Source organism: Canis lupus, chromosome 14, assembly GCF_011100685.1.
Source record: "Canis lupus familiaris isolate Mischka breed German Shepherd chromosome 14, alternate assembly UU_Cfam_GSD_1.0, whole genome shotgun sequence".
NCBI classification, from domain to species: domain Eukaryota; kingdom Metazoa; phylum Chordata; class Mammalia; order Carnivora; family Canidae; genus Canis; species Canis lupus.
Window position 1 is genome coordinate 48,918,249 of NC_049235.1, and position 26,198 is coordinate 48,944,446.

The 26,198-nt window shown below is 38.2% G+C and overlaps 1 protein-coding gene across 4 annotated transcripts in view; it reads left to right on the plus strand.

Moving 5' to 3' along the window:
• The window catches only part of GPR141 (G protein-coupled receptor 141), a 43,135-nt gene that overhangs the window by 3,524 nt on the left and 13,413 nt on the right, over positions 1 to 26,198 (plus strand). The window lies entirely within an intron of this gene.

Consider the following 26,198-nt stretch of genomic DNA (forward strand, 5'->3'; position numbering starts at 1 on the left):
GATTAGTCCACATATAGGCCAAAACCCAAAACCTTTGTAAATGGGATCTCAAATATATATATATATTTGAATGAATGAATGAATGAGTGAATGAATGAATGAAAAGATGAAGACACCATCATGGTGATTTTGTGCCATAGATACCAAAGGCTTAGAACCCAAAATGCCCTAAGAACAGTAGTCACTAAGGTCAAAGATTGGTTCTCTTTTTGATGTTGGACATAACTGTGATATATATATAATTTATTTATTCACGAGAGACACAGGGAGAGAGAGACATAGGCAGAGGGAAAAACAGGCTCCACACAGGGAGCCTGATGTGGGATGCGATCCCTGGACTCCAGGATCACTCCCTGAGCTGAAGGCAGGCTCTTTAACCACTGAGCCACCAGGCATCCTGGATCTCAAATATATAATCCAATATGTTCAAGGTCCAAGGTCTTACTTAGATTATGACACGAAGCCTAGTCCCCTCCCAAAGGATTTCTGAGACACTCAAGGAAGTGCTTTAGGAAGCCCAAGGCAGCAAGCTTCTCTCGTCTGACTGCTGCCCCAGGATCTATTTGCAGATCACCTCTGAAACTTTCTGGTCAGTTTCTCTCCAAAAAGTGGGTAAGGTGCCTCTGGTTCCCTTTCAAACACAACTAACTTGAATCTGTGACAATTTTTTTTTGAAAAACTTTTTCTTGAAGGACTAGACTAGGTAACAAATATTTTAGGCTTCAGAGGCCATACAATCTCTGACACAACTACTCAATTCTTCAGGTATCATGCAAAAGCAAATAGTGCATTAATACAAAACTTGATTTATAAAAACAAATGGCTGGTTCACAGCCTATAGTTTGTTGGCCCATGAACTATATTGAAGGCTTGATGACAACTGAAAAAGTTACAGAGGAAAATGAAAGTCTCAAAGTTAGAATCACCTGGTAGAGGCATCAGTACTGTACTTCTTCCTGGAAGTCCCCAGGAGCCATCTCTCCTTGGCCCTGGTTTGTGGCCATGCTACTGAGGCCACTCACGAATCTGGGGCAGAGCTCTACCCTTCTTCCCTTTACAACCTAAATTCGGGTTTCTCCCTTCCTATGTGAGGCTCTGCTTAAATAATAAGTTCATTATATATATATATATAATATATATATTATAATATATAATATATAATAAGCTCCACTCAAAAATAAGTTTGTACAGGGGCACCTTGGTGGCTCGGTCAGTTAAGTGTCTGTCTCTTGATTTTGGCTTAGATCATGATCTCAGAGTAGTGAGATGGAGCTCTGTGCTGGACGCGGAGCCTGCTTAAGATTCTTTCTCTCTCCCTCTCCCCCTTTCCCTCTCTAAAAAAATAATAATAAATTCATACTACAATCATCTCTAAAAAGCAAAGCCTGTTGAACAGAAATGTGATCCATTTAGGTCTGAAGCATCTTCAATACCTTCCATTTATTTGTATTACTAAAAAGCTCACCAAAATTATCTTTTCTTGACTAAAGGTAGACTCTGCCCTAAAAACAAATTATTTTCCTGTTTCTTATTTTTATTTTGGTAAAGTACACACAAAATTTACCATTTTAACTCTTTTTAAGTGTATAGTTCATTGGCATTAACTATATCCACCTTATTATACAATCATCACCACTATCCATTTCTAGAATTTTTTCATCATACTAAACTGAAACTCTGTACCCACCAGACAATAACTCCCTACCTCACCCCTGGTAACCACTATTCTACTTTTTGCCTCTTTCAAGTTGACTATTCTGAGTCCTTAACATAAATGGATTCATAGTATCTGCTCTTTTCTGTAAAGACAAATTCTTGCTTCTATTGTTAGAATCACATGAAAAAATAAATTGCCTGTCTCTTCTGGATTCCAGCTATTTCTGGCTTGGAAATATTGGGGCCTAGTCTGAGAAAACCTGGTGTGAATCATCTCCCACTATTCTCCAAACTGGTTCCCCTGTGTCAATTATTACAACATCTCACCTTTCCCCAAATTCACATTACACATTATCTTCTTTTTAATACTGTGATCCATGCCTAGAATGGCACTACCTCACTTTCCTCGGTGGGACTCCTAGTCATCAGAACCAGTACAGCAACTACATGTTGATGTTGGTAGGTGGAATTGTTCTGTCACTTGGTGCATTAGAAAAACTTTCCCCTCCTATGAGTGTTTTTCCCTCCTATGGGTGTCTCCTTCAGTACTAACACACAATGCCTCACCTCTGACACTTCTGGTTACCAAATGTATAGAGGCTTCTCCTCCCTCATCAAGTAATTCTCCATAACACTAGCAGGGTGGCCTCTAATTTAATTTAGTCTGACACTCTCTACCTAGAGATAGGGCCAGACCCCACAGGTTAAAGGCCCAGTCCCACCAAATGGTTCCCAGCTTGCCTCAGATACCAATCACAAGTGGTAGGTCCTTATGATACCCATAACTCTGTCAGATTTGGCTGCAAATGGGGTTTCTACTATTCCCTCCTCAGGTCTGATTAATTTGTTAGAGCATCTCATAGAACTCAGAGAAATACTTACTTAATGTTGACCAGTTTATTAACAGATATGATATAGGACACAAATGAACAGCCAGATGAAGAGATATGTAAGGCAAGGTCTGGGTAGGGGCCCTGAGCACTGGAGCTCTTGTCCTTGTTGAGTTAGGGTACCCCTCCGCACCCAGTGTGGATATGTTCATCGACCCGGAAGCTCTCTAAAGCCCCAACTCCCCTGCTCTTAGGATATTATAGACTTCTTCATTTGGCATGATCAATTATTAACTCCATTTCCAGCCCTCGCCATGCTCTTGTGGATGGGGGATGGAGCTGAAAATTCTAAGTTTCTAACTGGGATTTGATCATTCTGGTGACCAGCCCTCACTGAGAGGCTATCCGCAAGCCCACCCAGAATCACCACCATGAAACAGGATGTTTCTAGTACTCTTATCACTTAGGGACTTATAAGGGGTTAAGGAATCCTGTGTCAGGGACTGAGGGCAGAGACAAATATATGTATTTCTTGTTATTTCATACATGTATAATGGCACTCATGTAATTTATCACACAGTGCCTTAGATTATTTTATTATGCAGGTCTTCTCTTTTCCCTAGGTCGTAATCTCTTTGCAGAGCAGTGACCATATCTATCGCAGACTTTACTCTATGCAAGGGCCTGATTTAGAGAAGCTTTAGCTGGGCTTTGGACAAGATATGCAACAATTAAAAAAATAAAAGAAATTTCTCATTCATCAGTCTGCACCCCCCCATCAGTCTCTCTCTATATACACCATTTTATGTATAATATATCTTAAAAACATCTCTACCAACAGCAAAATTATTAAGTTGGCCTGTTCCAGATCTCTTCTCATGAAACAAATATCACATAAAACTTTTTAGGTTTTGGGGTGCCTGGATGGCTCAGTAAGTCGAGCATCTTCCTTCAGCTCAGGTCATGATCCCTGGGTCCTGGGATTGAGCCCTGTATTGGGCAACCTGCTCAGCTGGAGTCAGCTTTTCCCTCTGCCCCTCCTCCTGCCCATGTTTGCACTCTCTCTCTCTCTCTCTGAAATAAATAACTAAAATCTTTAAAGAAAAAAAAATTTTTAGGTTCTCTTGTTTTCAGGAAAAAATTTTTAATAGTAAAATAGACATTTTTATACTTACTTCACTCTTTATAATACTATAGGTAGAGAGACATGTAGAAATACTCAAAGATGTTTATGACTCCTGTCTAGGAGACATTATTAATACATTTGGAAAGAGACAATTTGTCCATGTAAAACAAATGCAAAGATCATGTCATTATGGGAATCTATATTTGTCAAATTTTTTAATGGCTAATAAGCCAGAGATAGGTATAATAATCTTTATTTTACTATTAAATTTTTCCAGAAAATTTAATTAAAAGAACCTGAGAGTTTAATGTCAAACTATCTTCACTGAGAATATCTGAAACAGGCCAATTCTAAGATGTTGCTCTTGGCAGAGACATTTACAGAAAAAAATGGTTAGATAATTTTTATTAGATTGAATAAAAAGAAAAAGAACATTGAATAAAAGTCATTAGCTAAATGATGTATAGGTAGCTAGTTTTCTCTACCAGGTCTTAATCCTATTAAGGCTTATTAGAAAAAATTGAAAGCCTTTTATCAAGAATATTAATTGCTTCCCAGAAGAACATACCGAAGTGGATTACACAAAAAGCTCTCTTCCAGGCTAGGTTTAGATCATTTTTCCTTTACAGTGCTAATAACAGAATCAAAGATTAAGGTCACCTGGATACTGCTGCAGGTCAGGAAAGCGAATTTTATTAAGTCCTGAGTTTTCCCTAGCAGCCTCCATACTCAGGCATGAGTTGCATGATGTGGACTCCGAGTGCTGGGGTAATTTAGTGAGTTTGAAGGTCAGTAAAGACGGAGAGGGTTGGGACTCTCAACTGAGTCTTAGTAAGTGAAATTTGGAGGACTAACAAGGAATGTGACACTCAGTTACATTAAAACAGTTTTTTTTGTTTTTGTTTTGTTTTTTTTTATTTATTTAATTTATTTATTTATTTTTTGTTTTGTTTTAATAAGTAAAGTTTCATTAGAACACAGCTACATGCATCTGTCCATGTCTGATCTATGGCTGCTTTCCTACTACAAGGATGGCTGAGTGATCCTGGAAGGGACTATATGACCTGCAAACCAAAAATATTTACTATGATTTTTTTTACAAAAAATTTTTTTGCCAGTCTCTGATAATATAGCAAAGGATTTTTTTTTCTGTTGTAAATAAAGTTGAAAGCTATTTATTTATTTAGATTTTATTTTTTTGAAGTAATCTCTACAGCCAGTGTGGGGCTCAAACCTACAACATCATCTTACTAAGTTACCTCATGGTTCCCCATGTTATATGTTCTCCCTCCAGGCAATGAGTAATAAACCAGAGTTATTCATCTACACGGGTCCCTGTGGTCCCTAGAGCCCTTTAACTGAATGTCACTGACAGATGGGACAGTGAAGTGGAAATAATTTCAATTTGTTTTATTATAAGAACTATAACCTCTACAGTGGCAGTAGGAGGGAAGAAGGGTGATGATTATTGAATAATACTGTGTCCTGGGCATTTTCATTTGTTAATACTCTTGATCCTTATTCTCGTTTGAGTTAGATGTGATCTCTTTTACTGACACAAAAGTTGAGGCTTATTGGAGTTGACCAAGGAGTGGGGCATAGCAGATGTGTTTGTCACTTAGAAGTATACAAAGGCTGAGAGACTCATGATTTTTTATAAAGAAAACCTAGCTAAAAGGAATAAAGCTATGTCTCTCCCCCTGGGGTAGCCTCTCTTGTATGTATTGAACAGCAATGGGCACCTGGGCCATGATGCCAGATCATCTCTCTGAATATTTTAGAAACATCTCTATTCCTCCTTCTCATAGACATAAGTTCTTGGGCAGCTGTTGGTTATGTCCTTGCTATTAGCACTTAAAATAGAAGGTAAGGGGGGTGCCTGGGTGGTTTAGTGGGTTAAGTGTCCCACTCATCATTTTGACTCAGGTCATAATCTAATGGGTTGTGAGATCGAGCCCTATTGGGCTTCATGAGTATTTGTATGATTTTATATTTAAAATTGAATATCACACAATGATCTTTTTCATGAAAATTAAGTCATAAAATTTATCCATTAATTTATACCCAGCTCCTACATATTTCTATGGATATAGCCCACTAGATAATATTCTTTCTTTTGGAAGAATAACCTATGTTCTTCCTCTCCCACAGCTCAGTTTAAAACCACCCTTAAATAACAATTAAGAAAATAATAATCTATAAATATATTTTTTCATACATTTAAGTGGGGTTGTCACAGGAGGAAAGGAGGGGATCCTTGCTTTGTGACACAAGGGAGACTTTTGCTAAGCACCATTATATCTCAGCACACCTCTGTCTTCCCTTTCATTTCACTTCTACACAGAGTTGCCAGATGTAGAAAACCAAAATAGAGGACTCCCAGTTAAATGTGAATTTTGGATAAGTGACAAATACTTTTTAAAATATATATATGTCCCAAGTATTGCATGGGATACTTGTACAAAAATAACTATTAATCTGAATTTCAGGGATCCCTGGGTGGCGCAGCGGTTTAGCGCCTGCCTTTGGCCCAGGGCACGATCCTGGAGACCCGGGGTCGAATCCCACGTCGGGCTCCTGGTGCATGGAGCCTGCTTCTCCCTCTGCCTGTGTCTCTGCCTCTCTCTCTCTCTCTGTGTGACTATCATAAATAAATAAAAATTAAAAAAAAATAATCTGAATTTCAGATCAATTGGGTATCTTCTATTTTATCTGTCAATTCTACACGTGAATACTTACAGCTCAGTTTTCGCATGGTGACTTCTCTGGTATAATAGAATTGAATTCAATTTCCTGCTCAGCCACATAGAGAGCCCTGCCTGGGCAACCTAGTTGACCTGGAGGTAATAATTCTTATTGCAGAGAGCTATTATAAGGATTACAAGGAGAGAATGCAAATAAATCTCCTAGGTTAGGGCCAGGAATAGGCAGTTGCTCAACAAATACTGGCCAAATGTTTTTCTCCTTTCTTCATTTAAATTCTCTCTCTCTCTTTCTCCTCTAAAATAATAAATAAAATCTTAAGATAAAGAGGAAAGGCATCTGGGTGGTTCAGTTGGTTAAGCTTCTGTCTTCAGCTCAGGTCATGATTTTAGGGTCCTGGATTGAGTCCTGCATCGGTCTTTCCACTAAGCAGGGAGTCTGCTTGTTCCTTTCCCCATGCCCTGGCCCATATTCCCTTTCTCTCTCTTCTCTCAAATAAATAAATAAAATCTTTAAAAAAAATTCTCTCAATTCTTCTCCCAGCCTCTCTTGAGAAGACGTAGGTGCTGCTCCCTTTTCCCTCACAATAGATGGTACCCTTTCTCCTCCTCCTCCTCCTCCTCCTCCTCCTCCTCCTCCTCCTCCTCCTCCTCCTCCTCCTCCTCCTCCTCCTCCTCCTCCTCCTCCTCCTCTTCTTCTTCTTCTTCTTCTTCTTCTTCTTCTTCTTCTTCTTCTTCTTCTTCTTCTTCTTCTTCTTCTTCTTCTTCTTCTTTTCTTCTTCTTCTTCTTCTTTTTTATTTTTTATTGGTGTTCAATTTACCAACATACAGAATAACCCCCAGTGCCCGTCACCCATTCACTCCCACCCCCCGCCCTCCTCCCCTTCTTCTTCTTCTTTTTTAAGTAGGCTCCATGCCCAGCAGGGCTTGAACTTACCATCCAAAAATCAAGACCTGACCTAAGATCAAGAGTCAGATGCTTAACTGACGGAGCCACCCAGGCGCTCCTATTTATTTATTTATTTATTTATTTATTTATTTATTTATTTTATTTTTTTATTTATGTATTTATGATAGTCACAGAGAGAGAGAGAGAGAGAGAGAGAGAGAGAGAGATTGAGGCAGAGACATAGGCAGAGGGAGAAGCAGGCTTCATGCAAGGAGCCCGACATGGGACTCAATCCTGGGACTCCAGGATCAGGCCCTGGGCGCTTAAACTGCTGAGCCACCCAGGCTGCCCTGATGATCTTTTTAACTGTAGAGTTTGTTCCACTTAAATGATTACTGAAATGTGCATCTATTCCTACCTTTCAATTTGTTGCTACTTGTGTACCTTTTTGTAGGTTTCATTTTACCCTTCCTTCCCTGGACCTTCTTTCCTTCCTTCTTTGATCTCTTTTCTTTGGAATCAATTGAACTTGCTTTTTTTTTCTTTTTTCTTTTTTTTAATATTTTATTTATTTATTCATGAGAGACACAGAGGGAGAAGCAGGCTCTGTGCAGGGAGCCTGACTTGGGACTCGATCCTGGGTCTCCAGGATCACACCCCAGGCTGAAGGCAGCACTAAACCTCTGGGCCACCGGGGCTGCTGCCTTCTCAAGTTTCATATTTTTGCCCAGTATTTTGGTTTTGTCTGATATTTTAACCCAACAAATTAGATATTATTATTGTTGTTTCATATAAAATCTGTTTAGATGCACCATATATTTACAGTTCCTTTGATTAGCAGTTTCTTTCCTTTGTGACTCAGATAGTGCTTCTTGTATAACTCTCCTTCTTTCTTAAATTTTATCTTCCACATGTTTAAAGATAAGTTGATGTTACACTCTTTCAATTTTTATTTGTACACAGTCTTCATTTTGCCCGTATTCTTGAAAAGATCATTTTGCTGGGTATACTTTGGACCTCGATAGTTATTTTTATTCTTGTTTTAAGATAATATCCTACTGTACTCTGGCCTCCACTGCTGCTTATAAGAAGCCACTGTATGTGTAAAGTATTTTCCTTTTGGGTGATTTGTGTTTTCTACTGGACTGCCTTTAAGATCAGCAGCCTCTTTTCCTTACTATTCTGCAGTTTCACTTTGTTGTGTGTAAGTATGGATTTTTTTTTCTTCATCCTGTTTAAGATTTTTTGAGCTTACTGAGCCTGATAATTGTTAATTTTTATCAATTCTGGAAAATTCTCAGCCATTATCTCTCAAAAAACTGCCTTTCTTTGCTCTATCTTCTGTTCTACAACAAATTTAGCATCCATGTCTCTTCTTTTTTATGATTTCTACTTTCTTGATAAGAACATAACATAGTTGCTGAGTAACTGAAGCCAGGCTCTGTTACTTAAATATAACGGCTCTCTTATTAGGTATGTAAATTTGTGCAAGTTACTTAACCTCTCTATGCCTCAGTTTTCTCATCTCTAAAACAGGGAAGCAACAGTATCTGCTTAATGGGATTATTGTGAGGATTACAAGAGAAATGATATGCAAAGTGCTAAGAAAGGTATACGGTGTGTTTGCTTTTAATATTTTTCTTTCTGTGCTGCATTCTGAGGAACTTTTTATTTTTTATTTTATTTTTTTTAAACTTTTATTTATTTATGATAGTCACAGAGAGAGAGAGAGAGAGAGAGAGAGAGAGAGGCAGAGACACAGGCAGAGGGAGAAGCAGGCTCCATGCACCGGGAGCCCGATGTGGGATTCGATCCTGGGTCTCCAGGATCGCGCCCTGGGCCAAAGGCAGGCGCCAAACCGCTGCGCCACCCAGGGATCCCTGAGGAACTTTTTAATATCTATTACGCGGTTCACCAATTTTTGTTTCCTTTATCTAATATGTCCTTTGAGATGCTGGTTCTATTGGCATACTTTTCATTTTCAAAAGTATAATTTTGGCTATTTTAAAAATTGCCTGGTCATCCTTTTAATCTTTTACTTTTAATGTATTCTTTTATTTCTTTATATTTTTATATTTGCATTGACAGTTGCTTCTGCAGGGTACCTTCTGTAAGACACCAAGAAACCCTAGGCCACTTTGAAAGTTGCTTATACTGGCCTCTCCTTACTGTGTTGGGAAAACATATTGAAGGAAGGGATAGAGCAGGGTCTCTGATTTGATAAAGCTGATTTGAAATGACTAAGAAATGGGTCTGACAAAAAAAGAAACCAAAGCCTGAGGTTGGGAATTCAATTTGAGATTGACACAGTGGCTTTTAATTTTTGGGTGCCCCTCAGAAATATTTGGAGAGCATTTTAAAAATATGGATGCCTAGGACCCTCTCCAGAGGTGGGAGGCAAGCATCAGTGTCTTTCAAAAGCTTTCCAGACAATTCTATTATGTAGCTGGCATCAACAAGAATACCATGAAAAAAACCTGAAACCACCCCAGGTGTTCCAAACAGGGAAGGATTTCATGTAGAGGATCAGATGCTGCAACACCATTGGGAAAGTCGAGAGAGTAAAGACGGGACAGCTGCTGTATTTTTTCTTTGGAAGCTTCAGGAAATATATAGCATAGGAATAGGAAATAGGAAACTCAGAAAACTGCCATTGAAAACTATAGCTGCCTATGCTCCAAGAAGCGTGATTCAGCAGAAGCCTGAGACCCTCCTCCAGAATGACTTCTCTGCTCTCTCCAGAAGCCCTTGGCCTGAATGCTGTCTACAAAGGAAAGGTGATGGCTTCTCTTTAGTTTCATCATCAAATTGTCATAGGAAACCCCTTATTATTAGTAGCATCTAACTCTAAACTCTGGCCAGGAAGTCTAGAGGATAGAGAGAAGGGCAGAAATGGTGCATATTTGTCAATATATTGAGAATCACTGGACTGACATAGGTAAACTTCCAAAACTCAGAGCATAGAAGGGGCTTAGGCTTATTAGTGACTCTGCACATCAAAATGTTTCTTGAAGCATTTTTCCAGATTCAAGAAGACTTGAGGTTAAGTTCTCCCAGTGGAGAGAATGTTTCTTGATCCTCCAGATTCCTATAAGCACCAAGAGGAAGTGGAAATATTTTCTTCCCCCTACAGTATCCTCAATTTCTGGCAGGGTTAAAGAATTCACAAATTAAGGACAAAACAAAGAATCTAAGTCAATGAATTAAGGGAACATTTTGAATCTGGTATTCAAATGGAGGGTTTAATGTTGAATACCACGAAAATGCAACTATAAAAAAAAGGAAAATATGTGTGGTACCAAAGCTCATATTCTTTGTTCTTCATGCCATTTTTAAAAGCAAGTCGTGGTTTGGATTATGTAGGGTTCTTTTTTAAAATTTTCACATGACTGAGCATGGATGAAGGAAAATACAAGATACCCCTTTTCGTGTTGGTGGCTCCCCATTCCTGTTCCCTCTGAGAGCAACCACCCACCTGATGTGTTCCCTACTTCTCACTCCCACGGCCTCTCCCTCTTCCTCTTTCTCCTCTATGCTTCCCCAAGCTTTTTCTCTTCTTCCCTTTATCTCCTTCCTGTTAAAGTATCTGGCAGTGGAGCTGGGCAGAAATGTGGTTAGATACGTGTGGGGTTTCTTGGGGGTGGAGTAACCTCAGACTCTGTGCCTGAGATTAAAAAAAAAAAACATCCTAGAGGTAGACAGCTGCACCATGAGCCTCCCAGATCTTCTCCTCTCATAATAACGAGAAGAGATTGAATGTCTACTACTCCAAGATGATCATACTCAGGGTACCTAAATACAGCCCTTAGAACCATGTTTGCACATATTTAGTGCCTTAGTGTAGTATCATTACTAAATTTTCACAACTTGCAAAGCAGATAGTCCCATCATTCCCATTTTATGGATGAGGAAATAAAAGCTTAGAGGAATAAAGTAACTTGCTCAGTTTCAAATAGCTAATATCCAGATCAAGTGGTATACATCCCACCTATTCTGAAGTTTCCTGATTATACAAGCTTATTCCTCCAGGAATAAGGACATTGATAAACCAGAGTGTCCATTTAGTCTGGCCATATGAAGAAGTAAAACATACCATCTTAATTACCCTCATGATAAACATTTATAGAGTGCCATCTCTATACCAAGTCCTATTGATTGGTTTATTTAGATTATTTGCATGCAAGGAAAACAGTACAACTTTATGAAATATGCAACATTATAATAATCCAATTTTCAGATGAGGAAAATGAAGTATGGAGATATTAATTAAATAACTTGCCTAAGACAGCCCAGCTAGCAAATGATAAAGGCAGGACTTCAGTGCCAAAGCTTATAATTCTACGCTATGCTGGTAATCTTATTTACTTGCCTGAAGTAAGGACAGAAGGGTACAGAAGTTGACAGAAAAGAGAAAATACAGGAATAATCAGTCAGTTGATGAAGAAATATCACTTAGAAAGGAAAAAAACCCAAAACACTGAGAGTGTAAAACTCCCAAGAATAGAATTATAACTATGGTGGAGTTGTTATAGGGAGGTAAACTTCTATACAATATTATAAAGAACTCTCCTGCAATTATTTTTGTCTAACAATGCTGTGGGCTGCCTTGCAAAACAAGAGTATGAATTCTAGGATGATGGAAGTGTCTGGATGTGAAAGAAATTTCCTAAATTGAAAAGAACATTGGCGTATGTATGACTTCTTAAATAATATGTAATGTCGAAGATGCACTGGATCTAGGAGTTAGCTTATTTAAACCATCATAGCAGCCCAGCAGATTTAAGGATGTAATTTTATAAGTGGCCATGTTAAGCATGATGAGGAAAAATGATTGAATCTGAATCTAGTATCTGATCCTGCCAGCATTTCCCTCAAACTGTTTCCTGACAAGTTAGTTGGCAAAAAAGCTGGCCCAAAGTAGTCTGTGTTTCAGTTAAGCAGGACTTGTTCTTCCTAAATTTATTTTTGTGTTAGGAAGACACATTTCTTCCTCCACAGTTTAATAGAAATATTAACAGTGGTGACAAAAGAAGGTGCCATTTGCAGGGAGTGGAGAAAGCTAACCTTGACCTGGCAAGACCCAGGAAAATGAGTAATAATATCACGTCTGAGGGTAACAGTGTGTGTGGAAAGTCATGTATTCCTCCCAGGAAAAGGCAGATTACTTTAGGCAACTGGTAAGGGGGAACAAGGAGGCATGTGCAGGGTACTAAACCAATGCAAATAGGTCCTTTCCTTGCATAACCATTGACTTCCTCATGCAAGAGGATTAGAGCTGCAACAAGATGGCATAGCTCAAATGCCTTGCTTAAAGTGTATTCGAATGAGTATAACAATGGCTACCAGTCTTACATTTCATAGACTACAAGTCATGTTCAGGGATGGTATCTCACCCAAGCCTCCTCAACATTTTACATACAAAGGAAACAACTTAACGGCTTATACAGATTCTTTCTAGATAGTGTCTCATTTATCATCCAAGTGACCTTGAGATGGAGTTCTTACTAAACTATATTTTTAACTGAGCCAAGGAAAACTATATTAAATGCACAAGCAATAGCACCTATCCTGAGTGTATCTATAATGGTTGTTTTGTTTCTGCCATCAAAGTCATTAACATCAGGCAATTAAGAAGTATAAGGCAATTTTGTGGGAAGAAATATTAGAACTAATGTTTAAAAATGTTTATGAGTATGAAAATAGTATTTTTCTAATCACAAAAAATTTTTACAAAAAACACTGAAAAAGTAAACAGGAAGAAATGAAAATCATTCATAATCCAACTGCCCAAACCAATTACTCTTAAATATTTGATAGAGCCATTTTCAATAAATACATATTCAGATTATATAGACATCAGTGTATAAACAGTCTTGTCTTCTCTATCACATGAATTTTCTATGTTATTTAAGCATTATTTCAGAGGCTTAATAGGTCATATGTGTATAACATAATTAACTGACCATTAACAGTCTCTTTGCCTCTAATCTGTACATTTTATACATATTGCTAGTATTGCTCTTAATAATTCCTAGAAGAGGGATTACTTCCTTAAAGAGCATAACTGCTATTTGTGATCTAGCCATTAATTGCCAAATGGACATCTGGAAATGTGATCCCAATTTCAACTCTAATAAACAGTGTCACCTCATGTTTGCCAGCACTAATGACTGTCATGATATTTTACTTCACTAACTTTATAGGTGAAAAAGATCTTACCATTTCATTTTTCACTTATTTGAAAACCACTGATAACAGATCACTTTACCCTGTCAGCACAATTCATTAAAGGCACAGATAAAAGAAGTATCTGTAAAGGGCAGTCTTAAACTAGATGTTTCTGCCAACAGTATAGATCAGATCATCACAAGTAACTCCCAATGGGCATGGTAGACACCTAGGGGCGAAGGGCAAGGAAGGTTTGGGGATTGAATGTGAGAGCAGGGAGCACAGGAGCAGGGACTCAAATGTGTCTGTTGGAGTCAGACAGACTCAACTGGCCTCTCCTTCTACTTAAGGTATTTCTTATTGAGTGAACAGTTGTTGAGTGCCTGTTGTGCGCCCAGCACGCCTGCACTAACACTCGCTCAGCACTCGTTTCATAGCATGGATTCTTTGTTCACAATGCCCTGTCTGCAGAGGGTAAAACAAGGATGGGTTCCAAGTAGAAAAAGTGAGAGCACTTGGAGGGACCCCCCACTGGCAATGTTTCCTTTGGAGGCATTGAATTTAACCATATTCACTCTTCAGTATAGAAAATGGAAGTGTATCTATCTTTCATTGTTTGTCTTGGGGGGGGGTATTCCCTTATTCTTTTCTTTTCAGATTAACAATTTAAAATGCCATTATAGAAAAAAATTGAAATATACAGCACAGCAAGGAGCAATGAAACCCCATGTACCAATTATCTAGCTACTCCCGCTATGACTTGAGTCACAACTCCGGTTTGATTTCTTCCTTTCCTTAAACCCTACAACCCAATCACTTTAAAGAAAACCCTGGATATAATATCCATAAGTATTTTGATATGTATTTCTAAAAAGTAAGGATGCCTTTTTTTAAAAAAATAACAATAATACTATTATCTTGCCCCAAAATAATTCCTTAGTGTTTTCAGATATTTTGTTTTTGTTGAAATATTCCTTATCATCTCATACTGTTTTCAGTTGGGTTTCTTGAGTTGGGTTCCAAACAGGGCCTATACATTGCCTTTGTTGATATGTTTATTATAACTTTTAAAACCTAGAATTCTTTCCTCTCCCTCACTTTTCTCTAGCAGGCAGCTCTGGCTCATTAGGGAAATTATATTTAAAGCCCACAATCTGGGTGCCAGGGATGCTTCTTGTTATTGTGGTGGTCATTGTTTCTGGATAGAGCTAGGATGTATTAAGAAGGTATTTTTGTCTTGCTTACACAATTTTTTTTAAATTTTTATTTACTTATGACAGTCACAGAGAGAGAGAGAGAGGCAGAGACACAGGCAGAGGGAGAAGCAGGCTCCATGCACTGGGAGCCCGACGTGGGATTCGATCCCGGGTCTCCAGGATCGCGCCCTGGGCCAAAGGCAGGCACCAAACCACTGCGCCACCCAGGGATCCCTACACAATTTTAATTGCTGTTTACCTATCTATATAACAGGATGACTTTTTTCCTCTTGAGTTTCAGAATTCCATACTTGCTTAATCAAATATTCCATGTATTCATTTTAACTAGTGGTCCAGTTTCTTTAGGGTGAAAATGGGGATGACTTACCACATGATCTGGCTCTTAAAATCTTCCTTTATACACTGTCACAATCATGAATCAAAACTGAAAAAAAAAAAAAAAAAAGCAGGGGAGAGACTGATACTGACAGAGCTCCAAAGGCTCTATTGACATTGTCCAACTTGACCTCTTCATTTTGTGGACAGATACCCCAAGGACAGAGAGGTGACTTGCTCAAGGTGAATTAAGTCAATAGTTCTCAAATATTAGTATGGTCAAGAATATTCTGAAGAACTTGTTTGAAAATTGATCACTGAGCATCAGCCCAGAGATTCTGATTCAGTCTGCATGAGTCCCTGGTGAGGTCAGTGCTACCAATGCATGGATTAACCTTGAGTGGCACCAATCTAGAGGTTTCCTGATAAATAATCAAAGTGAGCATTTTCTTGGCTACAGCTCTGTTAAAAGTACAGAGAAACTCACTTCAAGCCACCTGGAAAAGCACTGTGAACACATGCTGCAAAAATCAAGTCATGGGGTCTTGGAGCAGGTGAACTGTGAATTAGCTAGGTAGTTTGCCTCCCTCAATCTACTTGGTGTCTTCAAATTTTCATCACAGATTAATCACTCTAGGTTAAATCCTCCTTTTAAAAATCAGGTTCTTAAAAACAAACAAACAAACAAACAACAAAAAAAAACAACCTACCCCTGCTGGCAAATTAAGCCATTGATTTCAATATAAGCTGGTTTCAAACACCACCAGGAAATCTTATGTGAGTCTCCTATCTATATGAAATCTTTCTCTGAAATATCATAGCTTCTGCCTGTATCCCTTTCTTGGCCCTAAATACTTTCTGCAGGATATATTTAGACATTCTTAAACAAGGAGTGATCTAGTGAACTAGGTATCCTAGAAATGCAAATTTCCAACTCCATAAAAGACACACTGATTTACCTGAATAATAAGCTCAAGGTTTGATTAAATGCAGCCAAAAGTGTCAGAGGTTTGGAAATCTCAGCCCTCTGTGTATAGTAAAAATAGATGACAGATACCCCAAAAGGTAGGATAAATACTTTTACTTCATAACAATTCAACAATCTCAGAGTAACTACTTGTGTCACAAGTTTCTACAGGCTTTTGGACATAAGAAGAGAGGAATAACTGAGTTTCTGCCCATGGATGCCTTGATAACAGAGATTTATCTACCTCCACATTCCCTAGGCTTGTGTTCATAGGTGCACATGTTGTATGGAGAAGGACCTAAGAATTAGTACTGGTGATTAAGAGACTCAGATTACCTCTCTCACTCTTTCTCAAAAATAAATAAATATAATCTTTAAAAAAAAAAAAGAAAAGAAAGAGACTCAGATTACTGACAAGTTTACCTGTGGGGAGTAGATAAGACAATACTAAAGAGCGTGGAAGAAATAAAAACAAAAAGGGTAATATAGTGATCAATTTTGCATACTTAATACTACGTTTGTCTGAACCATAAAAACTAGACTGTTATTCACTTATCATACTACTTTTCTCTGCTTCTCAAGATAATGTATCAGGTCATAAAGCATTTTTTTTCTTTTAAAGCACATCTGACACCTGAAAGAGGGGAAACCGTGGTTGCCTTTCTGATGAATCAGCAGATAGGGACAATACATTAAAAACAAGACGCCTCTTAAGAATAGTGTATTCAGTTAGCTACTGCCAGCAAAATGCTGTGTAATAACTCATCCCAAGACTCGGTAGCTTAAAAAAAAAAGCAATTGTTTATCTTTATGTTCCTATGTATTGGCTGAGAGTCAGCCAGTTGGTCTAGGCTGAGTGGGGTGGTTCTGTAGACCTCAGTTTAGCTTGCTCCCACATCTGGTGCCTGCTGACTCAAGTTGGGATCTATTGGATGGTTTAGTTCCACTCCATGTGTCTTCCATCCTCTTCTTGGGACCAGGGGCTAGCCCAGTATGCTCTTCTCGTGCTAATGGCAGAGGCACAGGAAATATGCAGAAATACTGCCACTTAAGGTCTAAGCTCAAAACTGGCACCCTGTCACTTTAAAACCTTAGCCTATTTGCCAAAGCAAGTCATCTGGCAAAACTTAAAGTCAAGGGGACTGGAAATACAAGCTCTTCCTGCAGTGGGAGGGATTGCACAATCACATGTGTACTGGTGTACACACAGGGGTGGAGAGCGAAGAACTGGGCAAATAATGCTCCTGCCACAAATATATATATATGGCATGTTATCAATTAAATTAAACATTATTACATATAAGAAAATTCAGATAAAATACCATTGGATTCTGATGCTAATCCATAATGCTTTCTTATGGGTAAACTGTTAAAAACTACCTCAGCCAATGTATCCAAGGACTATCTCTTGTTTAGATTTCTGTTCCTCTTTTGCTGCTTAGGTTCTTTTAATTTTTCTGTATTCCACATGGGGCCAATGTTACACTTGCCCGTGTGGAGCCTTATTAGCTAATGAAAGTTCCCAACTCTAGCTTCAACTGCTCCATCACTTTAAGTATATACCATCTTCAACACATGCTGTCTTGCTGCTGAAGAACCTCCAATTCATGGCTCAAAGTACCCATTAGTTGTAATATTTACATGACTGAAACCTTATTTCTCTACTTGAATATCCTGTGTAATTTCAGCCACCATTTATTAACAATTTCCTGGACCCTTTTAATCTCTTTGTTGTCTCACTTAACAATTCTGCAATATTGACAGTATAATTTCCATTATACAAATGGGGATGGGGGAACTGAATTCAGGGAGATAAATAAATGGCTTAAAAATCAAATTGGTTATAGTATCAGATTTCAAATATGGTTGTGTTCAACTTCAAAGTCAATGACTTTCCTATTATTTTCTTTTTTTTTATAAGATTTTAACTTTATTATTCATGAGAGATAGAGATAGATAGATAGAGAGAGAGAGAGAGAGAGGCAGAGACACAGGCAGAGGGAGAAGCAGGCTCCATGCAGGGAGCCCGACGTGGGACTCCATCCTGGGTCTCCAGGATCATGCCCTGGGCCGAAGGCAGGCACCAAACCTCTGAGCCACCCAGGGATCCCCCTATTATTTTCTGCATGACTTTTATTTAAATCCCCTTCCCTACCACCCACCACCTACTCCCTGACCTGGGTTTCTAGATTTTCCACTGAGATACAGTGAGGGGTAGGTTTTATGCCAGGTGTTTTGGTGGCAAATGTTGGTTGGGACCCTTTCTATTCTCTTGAAAGCCCATGGGTTTGGCAGAGCATGTGTTATTGTCCTCCATAAAGCTGAGAAGGCTATACTTTGAAGTAAAGGGATTTATACAGTTAATAAGTGGCAGAGCTGGGACCTAGGCTCAGGCTACTTTTCTCTTGCATCACTTAAATTACTATATTTAATCATAGTAACTGAAAGAATGATAGTGTGCATTTTTGGTAATAGCATTAGCCAGTTAATTTGACTCCAAAGGACTGTATTTTTCTATAGGGCTCTAGAACTTGGGAATAATAAAAGAGTGAATATTCCTCACATTATAATGAAATAGTTATAAATATCTTAGTAGAACATAGTTACTACGCAGTCTTATAGTCTACTAGGTTTTAGAGTGTTAGATTTGTAACAAGATTCTTCAGGAACTTGGAAATCTTGGTAACTAATTGCTGGTTACCTAACTTCTTGAATGATTCAAGTTATAGAATAACCCAAAAATGAGCCAAATAAACTTGAATTTATCCAAATAACCTTAAATAAATCAATTTCCAATGAACATTTTAAAATGTACAGATCTGGTCCAAGGAATCAAGAATTTACTTTTGTGTTTTGACCTGCCATATTTGAAGCAAACACTGTTGCACCATGGTTTGTTACTCAGATGTGTAGAAACAGGATGTAAGCTGTTACCTTATTTGCAATGGCTTGCCATTGATCTCTGTCTCAAACATTAGGAGTTTTGCAAAATTCAGTGAGTTCTGATTTGGGTTAGTTATACCCTCATGAAGGCTGAAAGATGAAGTTTCTTTCCTGAGCACGATTTATCATATCCTGAGTTCTTCAAAGCATATTATAAGAATTTTTCATTATTGATATATTTCAGTTTTTTGAGTTTGTCTTTTAAAAAAGACTTCTAGATGGGGAGGAAAAAAGAAATTATTGAGATTTATGGAGTAGCCGCATAGTGTCTAGCCCCATGCTGGGTACTTTACATAATTCATCTTGTTATTGGGCCCACATTACAGAGGGGAAATAATAGCATTTTTATTAATGCAAACTGAAGATAACTCTAATTTAACTTTTGTGTTGTTATCAGACATTGACGGGTTCAAAACTTGGGATTTTTCCTCCTGTTCTCTTTTCTATTAGAACATATTTCCTATACTAGATACGTAAACTTGTATCCTGCTAAGCAGTATCAGCATCATGAACTTACTATATGTTGACTTCTGTTAATGGCAGTAATATGACTGCAGCACTTCTAAGTCTCAAATACACACACTCGACTCTCTAAAACAAGAGAATTTGCCCTGCCAGCACTCCCAGAAAGAGTCCCGAAATTCCTGGGGCGCATGGGTGGATCAGTTGGTTAAATATCTGACTCTTGATTTCGGCTCAGGTTATGATCTTAGGATGGTAGGATCAAGCCCCACATCTGGCTCTACGCTCAGTGGAGAATATACTTGTCTCCCTCTCCCTTTACCACTACACACACACACACACTCTCTCTCAAATAATTTTTAAAAACCCTCCAAATTATGAAAAAAAAACTTTAAACAATAAAGAGTCCTGAAATTCTTTCCAGTTGGACCAATTTTGGGTCATAAATCCATCGTGAACCAATAATTGTGATTAGATGTAAGTTAAATAATTAAATGTACTGCTCAGTTTACCTTAGCCTCAGGTTAGAGTCCCATCTTTGGAGTTGAGACATGGAGTCAATTTCTTCAGAATGACATAGATTCTGAAATGGAAATGATGAGTTTTGAGGAAGGCAGAACTAGAGTCTGAGGATGCAGGCAAATACAACCATCTGCAATATTATTCATTCTTTCAATGAACCATGTAGACAACAAATGGTCTTCCTAAGAACTGTGGGGAAAACAAATAAAAATAAAAAAATAAACATAGTTTCTTCCCTACGTGTCTATATATTTATTATGGAGAGGAAAGAGCTAAAATAATAACCATAACAAAACTTGAAATGATGTGAAACAAAATTGGTACAACTACTGGGGTGGCAAAGATAATTACATTTCTGGAAGAATAATAGAAAATTCTTGAAAGAGTTGAAATACGACTTAGAACACAAAGGACTAGTTAGGCATTTTCTTGATCATGTGTGATATGTTGCTGAGAGAAATCAGGACACAGGAAAAAACAAGCTTTGTTAGGGAATAGGATAGACAGGGAGATTAGAACAAGAGGTAATAGCTAGAAACATAGCACCCTGAAGAAAAAAATTACCCCATTTCATTATTTTATTTGGGATTAGTTTCTTAATAAAGATGGCCAAAAAAATAAGCATACGGATGAAAGCATGATTTCTTGTTGGCTGAAAGTTGTAACTTCTTGTTGGCTTAAAGTTAGTTGTAACTAACTCCTTCAGTTAGTTCTGTTGCTCAGGAAGCCAGTGTACCACAAATTGTATTTCTTTGTTCAAGTAGTTCTCTTCTTAAGGATTTCTCTTTTTTTTCTTTTTCTTTCTTCTTTCTTTCTTTCTTTCTTTCTTTTCTTTTCTTTTTTCTTTTTTTTTTTTTTAGAAAGAGAGAGAGAGAGAGAATGAGCAAGGGGTAGGGAAGGCCAGAGGGAGAGTGCGAGAGAGAATCTTAAGCAAACTCCATGTCCAGTGTGGAGCCTGATGCAGGGCTTGATCTTGCAACCCTGAGATCATGACCTGAGCCAAAAATCAAGACTTGGACTTTTAAAAAAAAAAAAAAAAAAAAAAAAAAAAAAAAGACTTGGACTTTTGACCAACTGAACCATCCAGGCGCCCCAAGAATTTCTATTTCTGCATGAAGTTTCAACTTTATTTATTTGCTTGTATCTCATGTGTTAAAAAAAAAAAGGACATAAAATTGCTAAACTTCCAGCCAAATTTTCAACTCAAACTTTGTATCCAAACATTAAAGTGAAGATTTTCCTTTACAGATTGGAGTTTGATAAGTGCTTCTCATGGGGCCAAGGGTGTTATGAACATTTATTAAAGCCTAGTTCTATATAAGGTGCCCAGGAAGATATGTGAAAGGTTCCCTAGCCAGTGAGCCTCAAGTTTCCATGATGACTGTGATTAGAAGGGAATAAGGACATGTCCAAACCATGGGGGTGTCTGATTCCAGAGGGGCTTTCCTAATTATGTGTCTGGCTATGGTTAACATTTGTCGTTTCTTAAACACATAATAACCCTCAACAGGGAATGAGGCCAGAAAATGTAGATTGAGGTCTTGTGAAAAGAATGAGAAACTGCTTTCAAATCTATGAAAGCAAAAAGCTGTGATTTTTCCCTATAGTCTAAAGCATATGGTCTAAAATAGAACCAATAAAAGAGAAATACAAATATACCTTGTCACCCTCTTTCCTCCTGGAGTTAAGTAGATTGAGGACATATCTGAACAACTAGGCCTAGATAATCAAAGTCTACACATAGAGTATATATTTGCTGATCCGTGTGTTCAGGCTATAATGAAGAAGACTGTGCTGTTCATTAAACAAACCTTTCCAAGTTTGGTGTCTGTCCTTTGAGTCTCATGTTGTTCTATTTCTGGACATTTCCTGTCTTCTCCTTCTCTCCCCTATTTTGTCTACCAAATCCTTTCTATCCTTCAATTCCATTTCAAAAGTAGCCTTTCCTGTGAAGCTTCTCTGGATTTCTCCTTCTCCCAGTTCAGCTTGTTCTCCCAACACTCTGCTCTCAAGGCACTCTCTCATTCTACCTTTGTGTATTTCTACTACATGTATCTGCCTCCTTCAGTAGATGATAAGCTTCTTGAGAGCAGAGTGATTCATTCTATACTCATTCATTACTATATAATCTTTCAATTTCTTGGGAAAACATATGCATCTTAAATAAGAGTGTTTAAAGGTAATACACCAGGAAATAGGTCTCTGCTCTCATAGCTTTGCAATGTATTGCTTCATCTCTTTCGGATTAAATAGACAATTACATTGAAAGTTGCCATCATTAGAAGGTTTATACCTTGTAAGAGAGATGAGAAGCATTAAATTCAACAAATATTCAACAAAATATTTCGTGTTTACTATGTATCCAGCATCGTACTAGTAATGAACTATATAGTCATGATCACTGCTTTCATGGGAGATTCTCATCTAGTGAAGGAAAAGGTAAATCAATATACAAAATAATAGGCACATTTATAGTCAGACATTGTATTAAATGTTATGTAGGCAGGGAATGGTGATTCAGGATAAAACAGAAGCTTTAGAGAAGATGAGGGTTAAAAAGTCATTTCTGCTGATGAGCCCTGATTTGAAGTAAATGGAATGACTACATGAATTTATGGAACGTTTTGAAAAGCCTTTTATAGGCAAAGGAAATATGATGTTTGCCCTAAGCAGGAATAAGAGATGAACTGATACTAGAACCTCATCCACATAAGTGTGGGTTCTTCTGAGATAACAACGGTGATAGAGAATATAAAAATACTTCAAGGATTTTAAGTTTCACATGCCCACCAACAGCATGGAATTTGAAGACAGTGTCTCAAACAGAGCTCAGATTCATAAAACTCTTCTATTTTAGGTTTTCCTGATAAGTTTTGTGAGGGACACTATTGAGACATGAAGAGTAAGCTTTATTATATTTGTAAATAGGGAGTTTCATCAGATGATATTAACTTTCTCCTGTAATCTGGGAAGGCTGTGGTATACAGTGCAATTTGTATTTGAATATGTCCACACAGATCTGGGTGGTTCTGACATTATACACCCAGAGGCTCTTCCACAATTCAGATTTCCTTCTCCTGGTGATAATGCAAACACCAAAATTATGGTCACCTGTATTAGTTTCCTAAGGGTGTCATAACAAACTACCACAAACTTGGTGGCTTAAAACAAAAGAAATTTATTCCCTTACAGCTCTGGAGACTAGACATCTGAAATCAAGGTGCCAAAAGAGTCACACTCCCTCTGAGGCCTCTAAAGGAGAATCCTTCCTTGCCTCTTCCAGCTTCTTAGTGACTCCAGGCACTCCTTGGCTTATGATTGCATATTTTCAATCTCTGCCTCTGTCTTCACATGGTCTTCTTCTCTTCTTTTGCCTCTCCACTGTGTCTTTTTAAAGAACATTTACAATTGGATTTGGGGCCCACATGGATAATCTTGGATAATCTCATTTTAAGATCCCCAAGTACATCTAAAAAGATTCTTTTACCAAATAAGATCAACTCATTGGCTTGGGGGATTAAGACTTGGATATATTTCTTTGGGGGCTGGTCACCATTCAACCCCACTACACCATTGCACTCAGAAAATATGGGAAAGACTAGGAGGGCATTTCTGCTCTCATTGTACATAGCAGTTCTAGCTATAAATAAATGAATATAGAACATTAATAGCAATACTAGAATGTCATCTGAGATGAGAAAACATCACCTAGTGGAAAATATTTAAGCCAAGTCAATGACACAAGTTTGAGATCTCTAGTGAACGCCGCCTTTCCCCTTGGACAGTCTTGGAACTTTAAAGTGTAAGTCCTTTTTGAATATTCTATTTTAAGGCCTTTCAAGAATGAAGTTAATTCTGTGGCCAGAATCCAGAGAAGCTGCCGATTTGGTATCAGGTAGCTTTAAGAAGATGAAAGGTGAATCAGGAAGCCCAAAAGAAATGCCTTTAGCTGCTTGGTAACCAGGAGTATTGTAGGTAGTTCTGTTGTTTGAGCCCAATGTGGAAGGACGTGTGACCTAAGAGATGGAGTAAGATATGACTGCAGAAGCCAGGTCTTTTTAATTCACAGTCTTACCTTACTTGACCATCATATTCAGCCATGAGTTTTCTTTTTTTTTTTTTTTTAAATTTTTATTTATTTATGATAGTCACAGAGAGAGAAAGAGAGAGAGGCAGAGACACAGGCAGAGGGAGAAGCAGGCTCCATGCACCGGAAGCCCGATGTGGGATTCGATCCCAGGTCTCCAGGATCGCTCCCTGAGCCAAAGGCAGGCGCTAAACCGCTGCGCCACCCAGGGATCCCCGAGTTTTCTGTACAACAAACTGCCAAGAAGTTTTCTGAACCATATTTGAATATCTGGTGCCCCTTCCTTTATCCAGCATTGTTGGTAGCTTCTTCTAATTACTTTAACATGGATTTTACCCTCAGTTTAATTGGCAAACTGGTCCTCATTTTCCTGTACAAAGGACCAAAATGCTCCTAATGACTTAGTTCCTCTCTTCAAAAATACTGAAATTTACCGTTTGCCACATATATCTGAGAACCATGAATCACTGTTGTAAAAAGGCCTGAATTGCCCAGTCTTTGAGCTCACCTTTGCCATAGTTAGAATGTGCAGTTCAGGGGCAACTGGATAGTAAATCAAGAACAAAGAAGCTGAGAGTTAGCTGAGGAAATTAGTGGCATCTTCTACTCTGGAGCTTTCAGTAGGGTTCAGTCCCTGTGAGACAGGGCAGGGAATAAACTTTGAAAGGAAGAGGTGAGGGAATAAGAGTATAAGGCAAAGCTTGAATCCTTCCAGAGATTCCATTAGAAATAAACCAAGGTTAAAGAGAAGTAGGAACAGCCCTTACAAACAGGGGCTAGCAGGAATAATTGAGGAAGTAGGCCCTAGAGAACTCTAGAGTCAGGTTAGAACCAGATTCTGAAGAGCTGACTAGTCCTGGGAAGATCACTGATCAGAAAGCGACAACTAAATAAATGGGTGGGAATGGAGTGAAAGAAAGGAGTACCAAAACAAGGAGAAATCGATGGGATTCAGGGAGGCTCAAGATCTAGGGAGGGTGGGAAGTGAACCAGGACCCAGTCAAAAGAGCAGAGTCAAGGCTGGCATGACTTGAGCCTGGTATTTCTGGGAGGGCTGTGTCCCAGTTATTAGCTCTTTATCCAGGGATTCCTGAGGACAGGGCAGCAGACACTTGAAGATATTAGCCTCTTGTGCCTGTCGATGGCAACAGATGGCCTCCCCTGAGCTAGATCTCTTGGGTTGAGCTGGTCAGGGCCTACCATAACATCTCTCAGTATGATATTCAATCTCAAAAAGGAGGGGTTAAGGACTTAATAGTCCAAAAAGTGAAAAGAATTAAGAAAAGGGCTCAGGAATCTATCTGTAAGATAAATTACATTTTGGTAGTTAAATTTTAATGCAGTTTTTTTCTATTATATTGCAGTCTGATGAACTCATTCTCAAACATTTATTGACTTTAGAGAATAGTGAGTGAACTTATTTTAATTACCTCTCCAAGTCTCCTGCTAGTATTCAAATTAATTGTCTTTAAATACCTTGGTCACGAGATACAAATAAATGCACCGGAGAAACAAGCAGAGATGGAATGTCTACTTTTTTTTTGCCCAGGACTTTTGTACCAGCAACCCAGTAAAGTGACACTCAACACTTGGGCTTCAGTGCTGCTACTTGTTAGCTGAGTGATCTTGGGAAAGTTGCTTAACTTTCCTGAGTCTCAATTTTTCTTTCTTTCTTTCTTTCTTTCTTTCTTTCTTTCTTTCTTTCTTTCTTTCTTTCTTTCTTTCTTTCTTTCTTTCTTCTTCTTTCTTTCTTTCTTTCTTTCTTTTTCTTTCTTTCTTTCTTTCTTTCTTTCTCTTTCTTTCTTTCTTTCTTTCTTTCTTTCTTTCTTCTTTCTTTCTTTCTCTTTTCTTTTCTTTTCTTTTTTCTTTTCTTTCTTTCTTTCTTTCTTTCTTTCTTTCTTTCTTTCTTTCTTTCTTTCTTTCTTTCTTCTCTGATTTGAGAGAAAGAAAAGAGAGAAAAAAAAAGAGAGAGAAAGCATGAGGGGAGGACCAGAAGGAGAGGGAGAGAGAATGCTCAAGCAGACTCCCTTCTGGGTGCGGAGCTCTAGGCAGAGCTTGATCATGACCTGAACCAAAAATCAAGAATAAGCTGCTTGACCAACTGAGCCACCCTCTGAGCCTCAATTTTTTCAACTCATATTTTGGATAAAAAAAAATACCCATGCCCTAGACTTCTTGGGAGGATTATAAGTAATGTATGTGAAATTTCCACCATAGTGCCAGGGCAGCTTTCATTACCAACGAATTGTGTTGAATAGACTTGCCCACTGTTGGTAAGAAAGCATCAATTCAGAGACGCCTGGGACTAAAGAAG